Source organism: Saccopteryx bilineata, chromosome 3 (genome assembly GCF_036850765.1).
Source record: "Saccopteryx bilineata isolate mSacBil1 chromosome 3, mSacBil1_pri_phased_curated, whole genome shotgun sequence".
In the NCBI taxonomy this organism is placed as follows: domain Eukaryota; kingdom Metazoa; phylum Chordata; class Mammalia; order Chiroptera; family Emballonuridae; genus Saccopteryx; species Saccopteryx bilineata.
In genome coordinates this window covers 2,439,924-2,460,000 of record NC_089492.1, presented here as the reverse complement: position 1 = coordinate 2,460,000, position 20,077 = coordinate 2,439,924, and the positions used below count along the sequence as shown (strand labels likewise).

General features: G+C 57.2%; 1 protein-coding gene across 4 annotated transcripts in view; it reads right to left on the bottom strand.

The window, feature by feature from the left end:
* Positions 1-19,751, bottom strand: part of SLC45A4 (solute carrier family 45 member 4) — a 78,913-nt gene extending 59,162 nt beyond the window's left edge. For 3 of the 4 annotated variants that reach the window (XR_010730188.1, XM_066265580.1, XM_066265583.1), the window contains exon 1: positions 19,646-19,751. The gene's annotated coding sequence lies outside the window, so the exon portion shown is untranslated. Of the gene's footprint in view, positions 1-634; positions 858-19,645 lie in introns of those variants that run through there. The other variant, XM_066265581.1, reaches the window with a different exon arrangement.
* Between the last annotated feature and the right edge of the window lie 326 nt (positions 19,752-20,077).

Here is a 20,077-nt window from a genome sequence, read left to right as displayed (position 1 = left end):
CACACACAGACACACACACACAGACACACACACACACACACAGAGTCCCACAGCCCCTGGGCTGCCCAGCGGGGATGCTCTCTGCCACTCTCTGGGCTACCTGTCAAGTGCCCACCTTCACTTTTGAAATCTAAGACCCAATCCTAAGACCCAATCCCCCACCCCCTTTTTAAATGTTCTCACAAATGACATATCTACCCAATTTTGCTTCAGTGTTTTTGGAATTCCATGCTTGTGTGAATTCCTCATGTACACCATCACAACCTGACTCTCTCCTTCCTGTCCACCTGCTACTTGTCAACCGAATCACTCCACCAGGCAGAAGAACTACGAGGGTTAAGGGAAGCTTCCGGCCACACAGCAGGAAGGTGGCCGGCAGGCAGCTGGACAGACACCCGGGACTTGAGGGCTAGGTCAGAGATGGGAGTCGGTAAGCGAGAGGCGGGCGGGGGGGGGGGCAGGCTGATGGGGCGTGAGCGCGCACACATACGGTCCCACGGACAAGGGGGGCTGTGCATGCTCCGCCTTCTGGAAGAGATTCAAACGTGGCCTGATCAAACCCCTTAGTTTAAAACAGTCCTTACTTCACCTTCCACACAGAAGGAACAGCCATTAGAGCAGAGCGCAGACTCACAGTGACTTCAGCGGACTCGTGACTGCCCGCTGGGACAAGGACTCTCCTCACTGGGGCTGAGACGGGTCACAAGCAGGTTTCCGAGAATCTCCAGGAACCGCCCCACTAAAGCTGCGTCCTCTTTACTGAAAGAATGCGAAGAGGTGATTCTACAAATGGGCAGGGCTCCGGGTTTCTCCTGGCTTGAAGAGCCCCGCTGCCAGCAAGCCTGCTGCCGATGCCCCGAGGAGCCGGGCTGGGACGGATCACGGGTCCTGTCTCGGGAGGAACGAAGTGGCCACGGGCAGAGCCCCGCAGGGTCCCCAGAGGAGCCGGATCACGGGTCCTGTCTCGGGAGGAACGAAGTGGCCACGGGCAGAGCCCCGCAGGGTCCCCAGAGGAGCCGGATCACGGGTCCTGTCTCGGGAGGAACGAAGTGGGAAGTGGCCACGGGCAGAGCCGCAGGGTCCCCAGAGGAGCCGGATCACGGGTCCTGTCTCGGGAGGAACGAAGTGGGAAGTGGCCACGGGCAGAGCCGCAGGGTCCCCAGGGCACGTGGCCTCTGCAGAGGGAGCCTCAGGGGAGGCTGGCAGGGAGTGCCAGAGGGGTCTGCCAGCCTGGTCTCCAGCCCCACCGGAAAACACTCAGGGCAAAGCAAGCCCCACACTGACCCTCCAGCCCCTCTGAGCCAGCAGCTGGCCAAGGGCCCTCTCTGCCCGGCAGGCTCAGGAGCAGGAATTCCACCCGCCACTCCCAAGTCTTATCTCAATGTGACATTGCTCAGTTCTTTTGGACAACCTTGACTCTGTGGCTCTCGCTGCTAATTTTAACTACCCTACATTTTCCCACAAAGTAAAGCGGAGCATCCCAATGTCACCATCATGACAGCCCTGCATCCGTCACCCTGGCGGCATTCCGCCTCCTTAGTGCCTGAGACAGATGCCCCGAGTCCCACGGGTAGTTGCTGCTAATTGTGGTCACAGAGAACGCCAACCACCACCACCCTTAGGGTTTATCTCTAACCCGCTCCTCAGGGGCCAGTCCAGCCCCAGCCCCAGCTCCCTTGCTTCTGGGGCTCCCAGAGCACCACCCGCTCAGACTGCGGCCCAACTCCCTGCCCTCCAGAGCCCAGAGCCCAGAGGAGGTGCCCAGCCCGCAGGGTCCGCTGTCTCGGCTCCAGGACAGGCTTCCTCGGCTGGGGAGGAGCACCCCCGGATGGGTGTCAGAAGACTCATGAACGTTCCCCAAAGTATACAAAAAATGGGATCTTCCTGCATTTTTATGGGAAAGAGGCCCAGAGCTTTCACCAGATTTTCCAAGGAATCCACGACCCAAAAGAGGTTAAGAGCTACAGTTAGAGGAACGGGTGGAGGGCTGTGTACAACAGGGTCACGCGACCGAGGGAAGGAATTTTTGCCTTGAGATGGGTTATTACGTAATCTTTTCATAATTTTTAAAAGTCGGTCCTTCCTTTTGTAGTTTCCTTTAGAACTGAGTTGAGCAATTTAGGTTCATACAAAAAAATAAAAAAGGCAGCTAAAACAAATAAATAATAATAGAAAGATAGATTCTAAAGTTAGTAAAAACTGGAAGGGTCAGCCCAGCCTAGCTTACTTATTCCAGAGCCGTTTTCTGGGCCTCATGAAACAGTTAACATCAGAAACCAAAGAGCAGCCACTGTTTCTAGAACTGTCCTAAAGGAATGTACAAAAATAAGAACAATTACAAATAAGATGACTGGCGTTCTGTCAGATAAAACACAGGCAGGCAGGCAGGGGTGGCCTGGCCGGGGGAATGTTACTACTTGGCTGCCGGGGTGATGATGAGCGTGTTTTGAACCTTCTGTAGGCAGTCTGAGCTCATTCATTTTGAAAAGCAACCCAGGACAAACCAAGCTGCAGCAAGACGGAGTGAGGTAAAAACCAGGTCAGCGACACTGGTCTCACGTTTCATAACCAAAACACGAGCCGCACTCCAGATAAAACCTCGATCCGCTCAGCACACTGAGTGCACACAGGGTCCAGGCAGGGTCCAGGGGCCGTGAGCACTCCCGTGTCCTCCTCTGGCCTGGCACTGGTCCTGGGGATCAGACTTGGAGCTCCGCGAACGAGCCTGCCCCCTCGTCCAGCCCTCACTGCACTTGCCACAGGCACTGCTGCTGGGAGCTCAGACTGCCCTCGGGCTAATCCAAGGCTGCCCAGGCGACAACAGGAGCCCCAGGAAAGGAGCAAGAGGCCGTGTCCCGGGGACCTGGGCACACTGAGCCACGCCCACTCGGCCTGTGTTTCTCAGCTCCAGTGGCCCCCTCTTCAAGACCCCAAGTTACCATAAACCCATAGCCATCCACTCTCCCCAAGCAGGAAGCCACGCTGGGGAGCCAGAAAGCCAAGAGGCTGGTCACACAGACAGGCACACTCCGGCCACACTGGGCAGCGGAGTGCAGGGCAGACACACTGAAGGCCTAACAGGCCAGCCCTCCCCGCAGCCCCTTCGCCCAGTTCCTGCTCAACCCTCAGGCCCCTAGGCCTTAGGGCAAGAGACTCCCAGGACAGCCGGGCCCTCCGCCCTGGTGCCCTTTACCCCTGTCCACCCTTCAGGTGGCCCTTTCTGACTCTCTCTGGTCTACCTGTGAGGGCCACCTGCTTCCTGGCAACAGAAGGACACCACAGATAAAGAGTGACCAACCCTCCAGACACTGACACGCAGGCCCAGTCACCGGGCACCGAGGTGTCAGGGGCAGAAACCGCACTCTGCACAACCAGGAAGGGCTGACCCAACGAGCTCGTGGTCAGCTGGTGCTCAGTCTGCAACAGCAACCTGAACAGATGCCAGCCAGCAGGGCGGGGGCAGATTCGGGGCTCCAGGACCCTCAGCAGGAGGCCCGTGGGCTCTCAGGTACAAGCAACACAGAACCATCAGAAATGCTATCAGACAACCACTGGGGGACATTGCGAGAAGGAGGGACACAGAGGCCAATCCACCGGAATGAGCCATGGAGGCCAAACTGACCAGTCACTGGAAAGATGGCCCCCTGCTTCCGTGACACGCACGGTGGCAGGGGAAGAGCCAGGCCACCGCACGGCACAAAGCACCAGAAGTAACCACAACACTCCACTGCAGACAGCCTCCTGTGTCACCTCTGGGCTTAGGTTCGAGTGTGTATGTGTGTGGGAGGGGATAAATGCTTCACACAGAAAACTTGTGCAATTTGTTTTTGAAATGTAAATCTAGATAAGAGCTTTCCTGGGTGAAATCTGCAAAAGAAAAACAATACTTCAAAGAAAAGTTGAGAAATCCTGGCTCTGGGCTTAAGACCAGCTTGTGGCAAAAAGAAGGGGCCAGGCCCAGCTCTGCCCAGCAGGGTTCTGAGCCCCCAGGCCAGGCTCCCCATCCTCCTCCATGGCCCCTCCTCCACGGCCGGCTGTCACCACAGTGCTCCACCAGGCCAACCAGCAGGGCCCTGCTGGGCTCGAGATACACTCCCCTGCCGAAAGCCTCCGGTGACCAACGCTGAGCTGCCACGGCAGGTCCCACTGTAGCCCAGTAGGACTTCTGGCCACGTGCCAGTGTCCAGCTGGGGGCCTGGTCAGTCCCTCCACAAACACACCTAGGGCGCATCTACCCAGAGCTGAGGGCAGCTCCTTTTCCATCGAAGCCGCACTCGGCAGGATGTCATATGGAGGTCATATGGATGTCACTCGGAGCGTGCAGTCCAGGCATTGAGCAGAGGGTTTCTCTCAGGCTGGAAGACTCCGAGACCAGTTCTAGGACTCCACACCGGTCAGCCCCACACCTGAGGTACACCCGAGTGCCACCCCTTTGACAAGGCCAGCAGCCAGCTCCGCCGTGCCTTTTCCCTGGTTCCATCACTGGTGGCAACCCAGGTGGGGCTGTCACTTATTTAAACAGATGCAGTTGAGGGCACTCCTCACCTCCACCTTCCAGAGGAACAATCACCACCTCAGGCTCTGACAATCAGGCTTATAAGAATCGCCACTTCCAAGAAGTCCTCCCTGAACAGCCTTGTGCTGAGGTGGTAGCAATCACCCGCAGATTTGAAAAGCACGTCACCATCGCTCTGGTGCGTGTTATTCCTCCTCTGTCCCCGCTCTGCTTGGGCTGAAACTGCTTTGCTTCTTCCCCCGTCCCTGGTTTATTCTCTGGCAAAGACATTCACACGGGAGAAAATCCCAGATGGAGTCCCTAAGGCAGTGGTTCTCAAAGTGTGCGCCCTAGAAGATTTCCAGGTGTGCCCTATGGTATCCCAGAGAAAGAAGTGCCTGCTGGGGACCAAAAAACCAACAGGGTTTTTGGAGTTTAGATTTTTGGGGGACAGAGGTGTGGGGAATTGGCTGTAAGCTGATAAGTCTGCCCAACCCCCACCTCACTTGCCTGATTAGGTTGCAAAAGGCTGTTAAACTCTGGTGCTAGATTGTTTAGACTACCCCCCATGTTCCCCAGAAAGACTAGAGACAAGTTTCTTCTATCCTTTTGTTTGGTGTAAAGTTAAGATGATATGTATGGTGGGGGTTTTCTGCACTCAACACAATTAAGAGTAAAAAGAGAGGAATTCTTCAATGTATTGACGAGGAAATGAGAGTTTGCCTTTCAAATAGATGCCCAAACATTGAAGAAATCGCTAGGACACATCGGGCTCATGTTTCTCATAAACACAAGAATGAAAGAACACATTCGTGCGGGGCCTGCTGAATTTACTAAATCTTACTAAGAATGCATCTATATAAAAAGATAACATTTTGTCTTTTTTTTTTTTTTTAACCCATCGGTGACGACCCTCCCACGACACGCCTCTCGCTGAGGACCTCCCTTAGCCCTCCAGAAGAGGAGCGAGGAAACAGCAGCCGCGTAGGATGCAGCGCCCCATGCCTCTTCCAGGGTGCGAGGTGCTGGGCGCTGCAGAACCACTGCCGGCTTCAGCCACGCACACACGGCAGCTCTGTGTGTGGCTGCTCCACTGCCCTCTGCCCCCTACAGGTGGAAAAGCAAGGCGTACAGAAGGGTGCTCCTTCAGAAGGAAGCCGCACTAGAAGCACCCCAAATCAAGATGAGTGGGGAACCATCCCAATAAAGACATTCTGGATACAAAAAAAAAAAAAATTAAAAAAAATGTAACATAAAAAGGTTTTTTAATGTCAGAATAAATTTAATTTTGTCATATTTACTTGGTTTAATTACCATAAAAGCACGCTTGGACTTTAGTTTTTTTTCTTTAATATTTGACTTAATTATTATAACATATTTCTCAGAAATTTGTATATAGTGTGTCTACAATTATTTGTAGGATTTTAAATGCGCCCCAACTTCAAAATGTTTGAGAACCACTGCCTTAAGATCTCCAGGCCTGGCCCTGGCCAGTTGGCTCAGTGGTAGAGCGTCGGTCTGGCGTGCAGAAGTCCCGGGTTCAATTCCCAGCCAGGGCACACAGGAGAGGCGCCCATCTGCTTCTCCACCCCTCCCCCTCTCCTTCCTCTCTGTCTCTCTCTTCCCCTCCCGCAGCCGAGGCTCCATTGGAGCAAGGATGGCCCGGGCGCTGGGGATGGTTCCTTGGCCTCTGCCCCAGGCGCTAGAGTGGCTCTGGTAGCGACAGAGCGATGCCCCGGAGGGGCAGAGCATCGCCCCCCTGGTGGGCGGAGCATCGCCCCTGGTGGGCGTGCCGGGTGGATCCCGGTCGGGCGCATGCGGGAGTCTGTCTGACTGTCTCTCCCCGTTTCCAGCTTCAGAAAAATACAAAAAAAAAAAAAATCTCCAGGCCTGTTTCCTCCTCTGTAAAACCGGTACACTGCTCCTGTTCGAGCAGGTGGCAAGTTCAGAAGTTAACTCTGAATCCAAGTGGTTGTTTGTACAAAGCCCGGCCTCACTAGACACTTGGGTGTCTGTCAAAGACGTAGGCACTTGTGCAACCCCCGTGAGGCCGCGAGGACCCCAGAAGCACTTAGGGAGGAGGTGACCCCCAGGCACAGAAACACGCAAAGCCCAACATCGCTGGGTTCCAGGGTGATTCGGTTCATTAGAACTAATCATGAGCACGCGCGCACACACACATGTACACCCCCCCCCCCCAGCTTACGCTGAAGGTGCTCAGCTCACAGCAATGGCCTCAGTAAGAAGTTGAGAAACTGTCCCCTTTGCAGTCTTCCCTGCACCTGCAGTCCACTTGGTGCCCTGTCCCTCCCCGGTTACTGAAGACGAGGGCACCCCGGACTTCGCAGAGCGGTGAGGACTTCCCTCTGGCTGCTCAGCTGGCCATGTGGCCAGGAGGAGGCGGTGCCGTGGGGGCGGTGGGCCTGTGATCTGGGCCTGTGATCTGGGCCCGCGCCTGCCGGCTCCAAGCCCAAGCTGGGCTCTGTGGGCAGGAATAAATCCCCAGACGGGCTAGGTTCTGAGGGATCACGAGGACATCCACAAGAAAATTGTTAAAAACAATTTTCCAAAACCGTATAGTAAGCAGGCAGAAACCACGGCCCACGCTCCTTCAGCCTCCAGCCTCTGCCACAGACCCACAAGACTTAATCAAAAACCTATCTTTATTCACAACCACGAACTGACACCGTCCGCTGGGCCGTTATCGGCACACAGCCTCGCTGCTGAAGCTGCTCGAACTGTCGGAAGGGACCAAGGACAGACCGATAACCTGTCGGCGGTGACAATGCCACTGAGGGCCGGCCCCTGGGGACACTTCCATTCCCCTGCTCCCAGGAGGCGGGCAGAATGCAGTGTTTTTACATTCTAGCATAACTGCCACTGACTAGTTTGTGACTCCTTGAAAACAGTCCCAATTTTACTCTGCACTCTATTAGTGCTAAACATCACTTCTTTCGAAAAGTTACCAATATTTTTCACACACACAGTGACAGTACTGAAGGAAAGAGACTATCACAAATTGCAAAAAAAAAAAAATTCCTCGACGCACCTCTAGAACCCAGCTTCTCCCACGGGCAGGGGTACCCCACAGCCCTATACTCCCACCTCACAGTTCTAGCAAAGACCAACACCCACAGGTGGGACCCCAGGCCCACGCCCAGGCTGGGCCACTTACTGTGTGGCTTTGGGCAAGTTACTTAAACCTCTCTGGACCCCCTTTCTCTCTCTGCAAAGTAGAGGTGCTATGACATAGCCCTCGCCAGGTTCTGCCGGGAGAGAATGAGGCCCAGTGCTTGCACGGGACCTGGCCCACTGTATGTCACTTCTCAGGGCCTGCCAAGGGCCGGGAACAAATATGCATCGTGCTCCCCAGGTGACAACACAGAGGCTGGAGCCTGAATGTGGGGGGGAGCTTCTGGGCCAGGTACGCAGAGCCAGAGAGGGCCCAGCTAGGGGCCAATGCTCCCTGCACCAGGCCGGGCCCTGCAGTGTTCCCGCTGAAGACTGAGAGCCCCAGGGCCCTCCACAGCTGCTCAAGAATTAAAAACACTTGACATCAGACTAACTCCAGGCTGAGCTGGACATGCCTAGAAGGCCCCAGTTTCCCTGCCCTGTCTGTGAGGCTGTGAGCCTGAGCCCACAGATCTATGATCAGAGAGCCTCAACTTCACAGCTGCCCCGCATCAAACCAGAGCGGCCTTCGCCAGGCAAGGGGCACAGTACAGGGCACAGGTCAGGAAGCCGTCCCAGCCGGCCCCGAAAATCTGGCTCCATCCAGCAGAGGGTAGAAGAGTGCAGGGCCTAGGGGCCTGGCTCCCAGCTCACAGGGCTCTACGCAGTGCTGGTCCTTCAGGGCTCCCAGCTCACAGCGCACAGGGCTCTACGCAGTGCTGGTCCTTCAGGGTTCCCAGCTCACAGCGCACAGGGCTCTACGCAGTGCTGGTCCTTCAGGGCTCCCAGCTCACAGTGCACAGGGCTCCATGCAGTCCTGGTCCTTCAGGGTTCCCAGCTCACAGCGCACAGGGCTCTACGCAGTGCTGGTCCTTCAGGGCTCCCAGCTCACAGCACACAGGGCTCCATGCAGTCCTGGTCCTTCAGGGTTCCCAGCTCACAGCGCACAGGGCTCTACGCAGTGCTGGTCCTTCAGGGCTCCCAGCTCACAGCGCACAGGGCTCTACGCAGTGCTGGTCCTTCAGGGCTCCCAGCTCACAGCGCACAGGGCTCTACGCAGTGCTGGTCCTTCAGGGCTCCCAGCTCACAGCGCACAGGGCTCTACGCAGTCCTGGTCCTTCAGGGCTCCCAGCTCACAGCGCACAGGGCTCTACGCAGTGCTGGTCCTTCAGGGCTCCCAGCTCACAGGGCTCTACTCAGTCCTGGTCCTTCAGGGCTCCCAGCTCACAGTGCACAGGGCTCTACGCAGTCCTGGTCCTTCAGGGCTCCCAGCTCACAGCGCACAGGGCTCTACGCAGTGCTGGTCCTTCAGGGCTCCCAGCTCACAGCGCACAGGGCTCTACGCAGTGCTGGTCCTTCAGGGCTCCCAGCTCACAGGGCTCTACTCAGTCCTGGTCCTTCAGGGCTCCCAGCTCACAGTGCACAGGGCTCTACGCAGTGCTGGTCCTTCAGGGCTCCCAGCTCACAGTGCACAGGGCTCTACGCAGTGCTGGTCCTTCAGGGCTCCCAGCTCACAGTGCACAGGGCTCTACGCAGTGCTGGTCCTTCAGGGCTCCCAGCTCACAGGGCTCTACTCAGTCCTGGTCCTTCAGGGCTCCCAGCTCACAGTGCACAGGGCTCTACGCAGTCCTGGTCCTTCAGGGCTCCCAGCTCACAGCGCACAGGGCTCTACGCAGTGCTGGTCCTTCAGGGCTCCCAGCTCACAGTGCACAGGGCTCTAAGCAGTGCTGGTCCTTCAGGGCTCCCAGCTCACAGCGCACAGGGCTCTACGCAGTGCTGGTCCTTCAGGGCTCCCAGCTCACAGCGCACAGGGCTCTACGCAGTGCTGGTCCTTCAGGGTTCCCAGCTCACAGCGCACAGGGCTCTACGCAGTGCTGGTCCTTCAGGGCTCCCAGCTCACAGCGCACAGGGCTCTACGCAGTGCTGGTCCTTCAGGGCTCCCAGCTCACAGCGCACAGGGCTCTACGCAGTGCTGGTCCTTCAGGGCTCCCAGCTCACAGTGTACAGGGCTCTACGCAGTGCTGGTCCTTCAGGGCTCCCAGCTCACAGCGCACAGGGCTCTACGCAGTGCTGGTCCTTCAGGGCTCCCAGCTCACAGTGTACAGGGCTCTACGCAGTGCTGGTCCTTCAGGGCTCCCAGCTCACAGCGCACAGGGCTCTACGCAGTCCTGGTCCTTCAGGGCTCCCAGCTCACAGCGCACAGGGCTCTACGCAGTGCTGGTCCTTCAGGGCTCCCAGCTCACAGCGCACAGGGCTCCATGCAGTGCTGGTCCTTCAGGGCTCCCAGCTCACAGCGCACAGGGCTCTACGCAGTGCTGGTCCTTCAGGGCTCCCAGCTCACAGTGCACAGGGCTCTACGCAGTGCTGGTCCTTCAGGGCTCCCAGCTCCCAGCGCACAGGGCTCTACGCAGTGCTGGTCCTTCAGGGCTCCCAGCTCACAGCGCACAGGGCTCTACGCAGTCCTGGTCCTTCAGGGCTCCCAGCTCACAGCTCACAGGGCTCTACGCAGTGCTGGTCCTTCAGGGCTCCCAGCTCACAGCGCACAGGGCTCTACTCAGTCCTGGTCCTTCAGGGCTCCCAGCTCACAGCGCACAGGGCTCTACGCAGTGCTGGTCCTTCAGGGCTCCCAGCTCACAGCGCACAGGGCTCTACGCAGTGCTGGTCCTTCAGGGCTCCCAGCTCACAGTGTACAGGGCTCTACGCAGTGCTGGTCCTTCAGGGCTCCCAGCTCACAGCGCACAGGGCTCTACGCAGTCCTGGTCCTTCAGGGCTCCCAGCTCACAGCGCACAGGGCTCTACGCAGTGCTGGTCCTTCAGGGCTCCCAGCTCACAGCGCACAGGGCTCTACGCAGTGCTGGTCCTTCAGGGCTCCCAGCTCACAGCGCACAGGGCTCTACGCAGTGCTGGTCCTTCAGGGCTCCCAGCTCACAGCGCACAGGGCTCTACGCAGTGCTGGTCCTTCAGGGCTCCCAGCTCCCAGCGCACAGGGCTCTACGCAGTGCTGGTCCTTCAGGGCTCCCAGCTCACAGCGCACAGGGCTCTACGCAGTCCTGGTCCTTCAGGGCTCCCAGCTCACAGCTCACAGGGCTCTACGCAGTGCTGGTCCTTCAGGGCTCCCAGCTCACAGCGCACAGGGCTCTACTCAGTCCTGGTCCTTCAGGGCTCCCAGCTCACAGCGCACAGGGCTCTACGCAGTGCTGGTCCTTCAGGGCTCCCAGCTCACAGCGCACAGGGCTCTACGCAGTGCTGGTCCTTCAGGGCTCCCAGCTCACAGTGTACAGGGCTCCATGCAGTCCTGGTCCTTCAGGGCTCCCAGCTCACAGTGCACAGGGCTCTACGCAGTGCTGGTCCTTCAGGGCTCCCAGCTCACAGCGCACAGGGCTCTACGCAGTGCTGGTCCTTCAGGGCTCCCAGCTCACAGTGCACAGGGCTCCATGCAGTGCTGGTCCTTCAGGGCTCCCAGCTCACAGCGCACAGGGCTCCATGCAGTGCTGGTCCTTCAGGGCTCCCAGCTCACAGCGCACAGGGCTCTACGCAGTGCTGGTCCTTCAGGGCTCCCAGCTCACAGGGCACAGGGCTCTGCGCAGTGCTGGTCCTTCAGGGCTCCCAGCTCACAGCGCACAGGGCTCTACGCAGTCCTGGTCCTTCAGGGCTCCCAGCTCACAGGGCTCTACGCAGTCCTGGTCCTTCAGGGCTCCCAGCTCACAGGGCTCTACGCAGTCCTGGTCCTTCAGGGCTCCCAGCTCACAGGGCTCTACGCAGTCCTGGTCCTTCAGGGCTCCCAGCTCACAGCGCACAGGGCTCTACGCAGTGCTGGTCCTTCAGGGCTCCCAGCTCACAGTGTACAGGGCTCCATGCAGTCCTGGTCCTTCAGGGCTCCCAGCTCACAGTGCACAGGGCTCTACGCAGTGCTGGTCCTTCAGGGCTCCCAGCTCACAGTGCACAGGGCTCTACGCAGTGCTGGTCCTTCAGGGCTCCCAGCTCACAGTGCACAGGGCTCCATGCAGTGCTGGTCCTTCAGGGCTCCCAGCTCACAGCGCACAGGGCTCCATGCAGTGCTGGTCCTTCAGGGCTCCCAGCTCACAGCGCACAGGGCTCTACGCAGTGCTGGTCCTTCAGGGCTCCCAGCTCACAGGGCACAGGGCTCTGCGCAGTGCTGGTCCTTCAGGGCTCCCAGCTCACAGCGCACAGGGCTCTACGCAGTCCTGGTCCTTCAGGGCTCCCAGCTCACAGGGCTCTACGCAGTCCTGGTCCTTCAGGGCTCCCAGCTCACAGGGCTCTACGCAGTCCTGGTCCTTCAGGGCTCCCAGCTCACAGGGCTCTACGCAGTGCTGGTCCTTCAGGGCTCCCAGCTCACAGGGCTCTACGCAGTCCTGGTCCTTCAGGGCTCCCAGCTCACAGTGCACAGGGCTCCATGCAGTGCTGGTCCTTCAGGGCTCCCAGCTCACAGCGCACAGGGCTCCATGCAGTGCTGGTCCTTCAGGGCTCCCAGCTCACAGTGCACAGGGCTCTACGCAGTGCTGGTCCTTCAGGGCTCCCAGCTCACAGCGCACAGGGCTCTACGCAGTGCTGGTCCTTCAGGGCTCCCAGCTCACAGGGCTCTACGCAGTGCTGGTCCTTCAGGGCTCCCAGCTCACAGCGCACAGGGCTCTACGCAGTCCTGGTCCTTCAGGGCTCCCATTACAGACCGCACCACTGGCTGGGGGTCTGCGTACAGGAGTAAGCCCCTGGGGAGGGGTCTAGAACAAGTGGCTCCCACTGTACAGAGCCCCCGAGTGCCTATTCCTCCTTCATTTCTCTAGGCCTTCGTTTTAAGCACCTGACACTTTGAGTTTAGTATCAAGGTCCAAGATGCCAAGGGGTTCTAAATAAGAACCTGTGCTTTAGGGACCAATGGAGATGACAGTTCAGGGCTATTTCTCCCCGCTCTCCTAGGGTGGGAAGGGCTGTGCAGCCCCGCCCAGAGCTCTCTGGCACTGCTCAGGTAAACCACAAAATCCTACCGTGCTCGTGTGAGCGCCTCCCAGCTTCACAGTCCCTGGGAACAAAGGCTCGCCTCACAGTCCAAGGACAGGTGTTGTCCCCAAACCAAGTCCAAGCTCACAGTGGCACACTCTTATGTGGACTCTTAATGGCCAGCCTGACGCCAGAAGACCGGTGAAACTTCCAGTGGACCCACATGACCAAAGCCACAGAGTGGGGCGGGCAGCCCGAGTTGTTCCAGCGCTGAGCTGGACTGAGGGGGACCTCAGGGAGGGCAAGGCCCCGAGCTGGACTGAGGGGACCTCGGGGAGGGCAAGGCCCCCTGAGCTGGACTGAGGGGACCTCGGGGAGAGCAAGGCCCCCTGAGCTGGGCTGAGGGGGACCTCGGGGAGGGCAAGGCCCCCACCTGCGCAGTCGCGCCTCCTGAACCCCTGGAACCTCTGACCCCCCAACAGCCCTCCCCCAGGACTGCTGCTCTGAGAAGAGAGACCAGAGGGGCCGATTTACTGGACCCCTGAGGGTGAAAGCCTGTCCCGAATCCACAACCAGACCCTGAGGTCTTAACTTCTAACACAGCTTTCTAGCAATTTAAAGTTTAACTCAAGGCACAATTCCATAGGCTTAAATTTTAACTCAACCAAGTAAAACTGCACTGTGTGCATGAAAAGCGCACATTTGTGAGATGTGTCATCCGCTGCCCTTTAACACGGCACACGGAGAAAACATGCAATTAACTATTAAAGACGGCCTGACCAGGCAGTGAATAGAGTGTCAGCCTGGAATGCAGAGGACCCAGGTTCAAAACCCCGAGGATGCCAGCTTGAGTGCGGGACCATAAACATGACCCCAAGGTCCCTGGCTTGAGCCAAGGTCACTGACTTGAGCAAGGGGTCACTGACTCAGCTGCCACCCCTTCCCCGTGAAGGCACATATGAGAAAGCAATCAATGAACAACTAAGATGCCGCAACAAAGAATTGATGCTTTTCATTTCTCTGCTTTTCCCTTTGTCCCTATCTGTCCCTCTCTAAAAAAAAAAAAAAAAAGCAAAAACTATTAAAGACAAATGGAGCAACACTAACACTGAAGTCCCAATTTAACAAAGTGGCAAATGCTTCACCCACCCACTAGGTGCACTGACACAACAGGTGGAAGCACTTCAAGCTGTGTGCAAAAAAGACTTCCTCGTGTTCTCAGGTATGGGCACTCAGACCTTCAACGTCCCTATCACCTCACCCTAAAACCTAACTGTACCAGAGGTCCCCGTGCAAGTCCAGCCCCCAGAGGACCCTACCCAAGGTCGCCTGCACACTCCCCTTCCCAGCCAGCAGGAGGCGCTCATCTCCTGGAGTGTGCGGCCACAGGGTGTAGCTGGCACCAAGGGAGAGGCAGCTCAGTAATTCCTTCCTGAGGCACCTTGACTGGACCCCCACCCAGCTCTTGAGAACACACCCCCATCCAAGAGATTTTCATCTTGTGCACTTAGTAATTATTTACAGGTGCCCCTGGGAGACACTGCAGGCCCAGGGATACACTGCCACCTAGTCCCAACAAACCGAGTTCAGCCTGTTTGCTGGTGGAGGGTCATGCCTTCAACTTGTTAAGAACACAACTGTTAAGATGAGCAATAAAGCAAGGTCTGCACTATTTCTCAAGATCAATGGCGCATTTATGCTCCTGTAATCAATTCCGTACAATGACAAAAAATTCTTCTGGATTGGGATAACACAGTCTTATGATTACAGAAGTGTTTTGAATGGAAGTGTGTGTGTGTGTATGTACTTTTGTCACAGAGGAGTGTGAACAATGATTAATAAAAGACTCTCAAGCATAAAGGAACACGACCTTAGAATAAAATTCCATGAGGAAAATGGGGCAAACATGCAAGTTCAAGTAGCAAAGGGAAACATGCATGTTACAACAAATATTTAAAAGGGTGCAGGCACCCCAAATCAAGAGTATTTCATACCAGAGACTTTTGAGAGCAAAAGAATAGTTATCTCAAATGTCTATATTTACAATATTCTAGAAACTACATCTTTTATAGCTATTTAAAATTAGCAAGAAAGTCTGGCCTGTGGTGGCGCAGTGGATAGAGCATCGACCTGGAGCACTGAGGTCGCTGGTTCAAAACCCCAGGCTTGCCTGGTCAAGGCACATATGAGAAGCAATCAGCAAACAACTAAAGTGAAACAACTACGATCTCACTCCCTCTCTCTCTCCAAAATCAGTAAATACAATCTTAAAAAAATAAAATTGGCATGAGAAAGTTTAGATGTTAACTTAAAACTGTGCTCACAGTTTTTCAAAGTTTTCTACAGAACACAAGCAGAGATATGGGGAGATGACTGCTTTAAGGCAACATTACTCTGAAACCCACCGTAATCCAACAGTCTAATCCAGCAGTAGTGAGGACAAGCACGCTGCCTTCTACCCGCTCGGTGGGAGCTCCCTGGGGTCGCCTCTCGCACGGAGGTCAAACCCCTCCCCTCAGAATAACTCAGGGAATAGCATTCCTTTCCCATTCCAAACTGAAGAGCATACTCTTCTGGATAAATGTGTTTTCCTGAAACGATGACTAAAAGTTTGGCAACGAGGAGCTTATTTATTGTTTGCTGGCCTTGCATTGTCCAAGTGGCCGCTTAAAATTGTGCAGTGAGCCTGACCAGGAGGTGGCGCAGTGAACAGAGCGTTGGACAGGGATGCGGAGGACCCAGGTTCGAGATCCAGAGGTCACCAGCTTGAGTGTGAGCTCATCTGGTTTGAGCAAAGCTCACCAGCTTGGACCCAAGGTCGCTGGCTCAAGCAAGGGGTTACTCGGTCTGCTGTAGCCCCACAGTCTAGGCACATATGAGAAAGCAGTCAATGAACAACTAAGGTGTCGCAACGAAAAACTGATAATTGATGCTTCTCATCTCTCTGTTCCTGTCTGTCTCTATCTATCCCTCTCTCTGACTCTCTCTGTTCCTGTTTTAAAAAAAAAAAAAAATTGTGCAGTGATAGTTAGCAAGGTGACCGCTGCATCTGGACCTGATGAGCACACTGTTCCCATGTCTTTTACACTCACGAGTTTCCTTTCTTTGAAATGGGCAGAATCTGGTCACCAACCAAGCCGACTGGCTCCAGGATTCAGAGGCAAACCTTGGGAGAGACCCTCGGGCAAACACCAAAAGCACCCAGTCCACCGTTCGCCAGCGGCCCAGGTGGAAGGCCCCATCTGAAGGCAGAAGTGCCTCCTGGCACGGGTTCAGGAATGCAGGCTCCCGCTCACTGCCAGCGAAGGAAACCCTGGGACAGGCTTGGAGGATGCAAACACCAAGGCCTGGGGGGCTGAACAATGCTCCCCTTCCTGGGCGTCAGGCCAAGGGGGGGGCAAGGTAGCTATGCTTTACTAACTTGAAAAGGCTCTGCAAACCCCCATGGCTTGGAGAGGCCCTGCCTGCGGCAGGCCAGCACCCTCATTCTTGCTCCTGGGGGCAAAGTGCCCAACGCCATGTGCACCCTCATGGGGGTGGGGTGGGGGGCTGTACAGCCACTGTATCCACCTCCTGTAACCTATGTCGCCTCAGGTTCCAAACCCGCCAAACAGAGCTCACTGCCCTTCTCCCCTCAGGCGTCTGTCACCACTTCCCACAATGTCTCAGGACCCAGCATTGCTGCATTTGGAAGGTGTTGCTGCTATTGTTTTGTTTTGACTAATAGAGGTCACAGACCCTCCACCAGCAGAAAGGTTATGACTTGTCTTACTGCAATGGTCTGGACGAACCCACAACATCTCGGAGGTCTGCCTGGGATGGTTTAACTCAAGATGAGCACACTCAACAAGTGACCACAGCGAAGGACCCAGCTTCAGGCACCCCATCAGCTATGGTCCAGCACTGCTGGAGGCGGGGTGGGTGCAAAGAAAGGTAAGTGGATTAAGCCGTCACCCTTGACGTCTGTGGATGTTTTAATCTTCTTAAAATGCCTACTCTAAAAGTCACTTGCCAAAAACAGGTTCATAAACACTGTTCTGCCCCCACCAAACATTTCCAGTGTTGCCACCACCCAAATCCAACGGCACTAGGTTGAAGCGACTGTTGTGTGGACAAGGAACGGCTGCCCTGGCTACCTTCCCTCTGACTCAGGCAGCGAGCTTCCTGCAAGCACAGTAAAAAGGTCCACCACCTCCCAGTCCCCTGAAAGTGCCTCATTTCACAAAGGTTTAGCATTTGATACCTTAAAAAAAAATTAAAAAGGCCACTTGAAGCACATTTTGAAAGTTCCACAACTAAAAAGATCCTTGTTCATTGATTTTGGTGGGGTAATTAAGCTAATCTAAACAAGGGGACCTTGTCTGGGCATGGCAGGGGAGGGCGGGCAGGCCCCTGCTGGAGCCCCTGCACAGCAGGAGTGCTAGCTCCGGGGTCCTCTCCCACCCCTTCCTTTCTGTGTGGCTGCCCTTCTCCTGGGAGGCCTTCTACATACTCCTCTCTGGTCAGATTTCCACTCAGCCAACCTAAAATGCTCTCATGTTTCCTGCTTGGAGTCAAAGCAACCCACCTAACAGTGCTCTGCTGAGTGCATGCATCCTCATTGGTGCAATCCCCTTGGGGTCACAACACCCTGGGGAACCAGACAAGGTCAGTATGGAGCAACACCCTCCCTGTCCACAGTAGGAACACGGCTTCCAGCACATTCCAACCCCACAAATTACAGGCTCAGTTCAGCCAGGGGTGTTTCCGAGGAGGGCACTGGCAATTTGGTGTTGTCTGCCACCTACAGCGTTCACCAGTCACCCTCACCCAGTGCCAAACCGTGAGGCTGTGAGTCACAAACCACCCCTGCTGGCTATGTGCGGCTGGGCTTTGGGGCCTCGCGACAAGAGGGAGAGGATGTGGACAGTGACCGACACGACAGGCACCAGTTCAGCCCTCCTCCCCACTGCCCCTCAGACAACACGGCCAACCCAACACACCTGAGCGCTGGCCGCTCTCCTCCAACGGGGACGGGGAGCCACCACTGCGGCAGCGCCCCCACCCTTGCCTGCAGACCGGTCGGGCCTGGCCCTCCAGGCTCTGACAGCACAGGGGCCGTTCCCAGGCGCCCCTACCCCTTCCCACTTTCCCTCTTCTCCAGTGAGCAAAGTTGGAGCACAGAGAGAGCCCATGAGATGTTAAAAGCCGCAAACCACCTTGGCGCTCGCCCAGTTCAATCTCTGCTCAGCTTTCACAACACAAGGGCCAAGGCTGCAGCATACATCTCAGCAAGAAGAGCAGGCGTCGCTCACAGGCCCTGGGCAGCTTCCTCAGGGGGTCATCCGTCCACACCTACCACCACTAAATCCCTAATATGCATTTCAAATGCATCGCAAATGAGCCACTTCTGTCCTTTCCAGCTGCTGTCCCTAAAAACAATTAGCCTGAATGGAGCTGAAATTCTTGATTTTTAAAACAACCTATTTCCGCACCCTCTCAGCAGAAGCACCGAGTTCTTCATCAAGCCAGGGTCATTCCACCTGAGGCCTGCAGCGCCCCTGGCCACGACCGCCGCCTCTCTCCGTTTTCTAGCAGATCCTGCAAAATCTCTCCCAAGCAGTAAGCAAACTAACTCTTCATCTTTACCACGTACTCCAGACCTAGCTGAAAACTATTCCCATCTTTTAAAGGAGGCTAGGGGCTTCTGCTACTGATGCCCAACTGTTTGATACAGTCCTAAATCTGTAAACCAATCCCTCCAGCTTTTTTTCTCCTACCAGCACAAAACAGAAAATATGAGATTGCCCCACACTGTACCGTCTGCCCCTGCCAGGACGATGGGAGAAGGCTGCAGGGTAGGACCGTGTGGGGCACACTCACATAACGCCAGGAAGAGCCACTGGGGTTTCCCGGGCACCACCGGGCTTAGGTTCTGACAACCACTAGACCCCCACAACTGCTTCACTGACTCGTCTTCTAAACCACCCCCCTTCCCAACCCCCAGGCTAGGAGACACCCTAATAATGAGAAACTGCAAGGCCCCGTTTGCTGGAACCAGCTGAGGCATCAAACAAACTCACACTCCCTAGGAGACCAAGTACCCCTTCCCACTCCTCCTGGCCACTACACCTCACCTTCTAGAAACACTATACACAGTTAACTAGGGGGCTGTGCTTTTTTTCATCCCCCCCCTCCCCTCCATTTCGACACGCCTCCCCAGGTAAAACGGTGGGGGCTCCCTGGGAACTCAATCAATAGCAACACACCTTGGGAAGGAACGGGTTAAGGCCAGAAAGGAGCTCGAGGAGGAGGAGGAGGAGACCGCTGGGGAGAGGAAAAACGGCGCCGGGATGCAGATCTACCCGAGGGGCTGCTTCTGCAGGGCACGCGCCGGCTCCTCTGCTGCAGGGACCAACCTGGCCCCTGGAATAAAGGTCTATCCCTTACACCGCAGGTACGACAAAACCGCAGCCCAGGGGCCAGCGGGCTGGGCAGGGAACACCCGCTAGGCGCGCGCGGGCCGGAGGGGCTGGAGGGACGCAAACCTCCGTCGGGAGGAGGGCTCCGGGCAGACGGGGCAGAGGCTCGAATCAACTCTCAGAAGTTGGGAGAGGTCAGGCCGAGAAGGCAGGGCAAGGTCGAGGCCAAGGGGGCGAAGAGCCAGGCTCTTCTGGGAGCAGAGAAACCTGGGGAAACAGGCTGGGGATGCGGAGGGTGCGACGGGAGGCCGGGTCCGCGGGAAGGTGCCCACCCCGGGATGGGGGCCCGAAACGCTCCAGGAGGCCGCTGGGACGGGGACGCGGAGGGGCAGGTGCAGCATGGACAGAGCAGGGAGGGGGCCGAGGACGAGGGCGGGTGTCCCGGCGGGAGGCAGCGTCCCGACGGGGTGTGGGGGTGGTGGGGGTCCCCTCCCCGAGGAAGAGATGCCGGCAGTGGGGAGACGCTCGAGCTCCAGGTCGCGGCCGCGCGCAGGTGGGGGTGGGGAGGCGGCAGGTGCCCGGCGCCCAGGTGCAGGGTCTGGGCTGGCGGGCGGCCGCTCACCTGTCTCCTCCGGCCGGGGCCGCGGGGGCGGCGGCGCGGCGGGGCGGCCGGGCCGGGCCAGGCCGAGCCGGGCGGGGGGCGGCGGGGGCGCGGGGCCCCGGGCGCTCGGGAGCGGCGGCTGAGGCCGGGGGGGGGGGTGGGCCCGGTGGCGGCTGCTCCTCGGCGAGGCTGGCCGGCCGGGCGGTCAGTCAACCAGGGACACGAGCGCGGACGGAGCGCTGCGAGAATGCAGCCGGCGCGCTGGGACAACGCCGCTTTATCGGGTCGGAAACAGCCGCCGCGCGCCGCTTCCGCTGACGCAGCGCCGGCCTGCGCTCATGACTATGCAGCAGCCGCGGCGGGAGGCCGGGGCGGGGCCTGAACCACGCGCGCCCATTGGTCTGGTCGGGCCCCTCCTACCTCTACGCCCCGCCCCCGTCGTCCTAGGCCCCT